Raw genomic sequence first — 3,150 nt, 5'->3', positions numbered from 1 at the left:
GACGTGTCACCAGACAGTGGGCGTGGTTTTATTTTAAAGTGGGCGTGGTCTGTGTGACAGGGGCGTGTCTATCAAGCGTCTCGCCATTCTTGTGTCAGTGGGGGCCTTTATAATAAATCAAGATTGAGGGCGGCCTTTTGCACTCTGATTACACACACACTGCAAAAAAGGCTCTTCTTACTTAGTATTTCTGTCTTGTTTTTAAGTCAAAGTATCTAAAAAAATATTACATTAATAAACATTTACAAGTTTAAAAAATTGTTTTGGGAAGAACTAACCCAAAATGAAAGGGTTAGTTCACCCAAAAATGAAAATGTTCTCATTAATTCCTCACCCGTATGTCGTTCAACACCCGTCAGACCTCCGTTCATCTTCAGAAACAGATGAAGATATTAGTGTTGAAATCCGATGGCTCAGAAAGGCCTTCATTGACACCAATGTCATTTCCTCTCTCAAGACCCATAAAGGCACTAAAGACGTCGATACAAAGCCCATCTCACTACAGCGGCTCGACAATCATTTTATGAAGAGAATAGTTTTGTGTAGGAAAAAAACAACTAAATAACAACTTATATAATGGTGGGCCGATTTCAAAACAAAGTTTCGAATGTTATCAACCAATCAATCAATCAATCATCTTTATTTATATAGCGCTTTTACAATCACGATTGTGTCAAAGCAGCTTCACAGTGTCAAACAGGATAATATTGCGACAAAATTAGATTTGGCTGTACAGACGTTCTGGAGAAAACAGTGATGTTATCAGCTTATTTTAATTTATCATATAGCGACAATGTTGGCAGATCAGTATTATAGTTTATAGAATTAAATAAGACCTAATTCATACATTTTATTTGTATAATAAGTTGAATAACTTTAATCATATTTTTAGTGTCCCCAACTGAGCAAGCCAAGCCAAAGGCGACCAAAGGAACCAAAACTCCATCAGGGCGTGATGGAGAAAAATAAACCTTGGGAGAAACCAGACCCAGTTCTCCTCTGGCCTATTAACACACCGTGTAAGATTATTATTCTGGCAACCTTACAGGTCAGAAATCATATTAGATTGGAATATTCAAAATTTCAGGGTATCACGGAAGAGACGGATTTATTTAGGATGGGGCGTCAATTACACAAGAGTATGAATACATGAAAGATCGGAATTAGGAATTGTTATAAATCAGCGTATTGATTCATGATTCAGATCGATTCAGATTTCATTTTTGGGTGAACTAACCCCTTTAAGAGAGTTTTTGCTTAAAAAATAAGAAAAATAATCTTGAATTTTGTTTGAATTAAGATTATTTTGCCTATTTTAAGCAAAAACTCTCTTAATTTCAAGTATTTTTTCCCAAAACAAGACAATTGTTTTTGCTTGTCTAGTAAATACTTCTTGTTTTAAGAATTTGTAGATGTTTGGACAAGAAACAAGACAAAAATACTAAGTAAGAAAAGCATTTTTTGCAGAGCAGAGAGAACTTTTGATTAACTTAAATAATATTATATGTAGCCCTGGACCACAAAACCAGTCATAAGGGTTTTTTATTTTTTTATTTATTGAAATTTAGCCTATACATTATTTGAATCTATGGGTTTTTTTTTTGGATAGAGCAATATTTGGCCGATATACGACTTAATGAAAATTATGCAAAAAAATCTAAATATTGAGAAAATCTTCTTTAAAGTTGTCCAAATGAAGTCCTTAGCAAAGCATAAATAATACATTTTTGATATATTTACAGTTGGAAAGTTACAAAATATCCTTATGGCATAAAAGAAACATGTATAATTTTGACCCAAACAATGTAACCTATTGTTGGCTATTGCCACAAATATACCCGTGAGACTTATGACTGGTTTTGTGGTCCAGGGTCACACGTCACACTTTTAAGGGCACAATATGTACGATTTTTGGATTAAAATATCCAAAAACCACTAGAACAGCGTTACATACAGGGGCATACTGTTTTTCTCATACTATAGTATTGGATTTTGGACGCAGCCAAGCACCTATCAATGACATCATACCAGTGTTACCCTCGAATAATTTTATAGAAACCATGGAAACACCAAAGATGCTTTAATATATTATGTTTGGATCATAGAGGGGAAAAAAAGATGGCCAACGTGCCTTCACTTTCTTCCGTTTTAACACACTGTTTGCTCGTTACAACATGTTGCTAACATAATTAGCATTTTGAAAAAATGTTTTAATAATAATAATAATGCATTCGATTTATATAGCGCTTTTCAAGGCACTCAAAGCGCTTTACATAGAAGGGGGGAATCTCCTCAACCACCACCAATGTGGAGCACCACCTGGATGATGCAACGGCAGCCATATTGCGCCAGAACGCTCACCACACACCAGCTGATTGGTGGAGAAGAGACCGAGTGATGAAGCCAATCAGGATATGGGGATTATTAGGAGGCCATGATAGACAGGGGCCAATGGGCAAATTTGGCCAGGATGCCGGGGTTACACCCCTACTCTTTTTCCGAAAGACATCCTGGGTTTTAGCATGTTGGTTGCATGATTAACATGTTGGTAACATGATTTAGCATGTTTATATCATGTTGTAGCATGTTTCTAGCATGATTTAACACATTTAGTATGTTTTAAAAATGTTATAGCATGTTTTATCATGTTGTACACATGATTAGCATGTTGTTAACACAATTTAGCATTTAACACTTCAAAATGCTATTCAGAAGTTTTGATTCCTTCAATGAAAGCATATGGGATTTTTCGTAGTTTAAATAATCTTGAACAAAAATGGTAAGTCGGATCAGAGGAGATACTGTTTATAGTTTAGTCGAAGAAGAAGAAGAAGAAGAAGAAGAAGAAGAAGAAGAAGAAGAAGAAGAAGAAGAAGAAGAAGAAGAAGAAGAAGAAGAAGAAGAAGAAGAAACAGTAGCTCAGTATGTCAGCTTTGTCAAGCCATAATGATATGTTGGCATATGAAGCTACAGCAGTGAAGCCACACTGCCACGTTGTGGCTATTTTCTGCTGTAGCACATGCTTGGTTTTCTAAAACTTGCCTGTCGCCCACTATAAAATAAATTGACACGTATGCATTAAGTATAAATACAGCAAGAACAGATACGACTGGAACATTTATTGAAGACAGAAGTGCAAAGCTGGGTAAT

Source organism: Pseudorasbora parva, chromosome 3 (assembly GCF_024679245.1).
Source record: "Pseudorasbora parva isolate DD20220531a chromosome 3, ASM2467924v1, whole genome shotgun sequence".
Taxonomy (NCBI): Eukaryota; Metazoa; Chordata; class Actinopteri; order Cypriniformes; family Gobionidae; genus Pseudorasbora; species Pseudorasbora parva.
Note: the sequence above shows the minus strand (reverse complement) of the source record.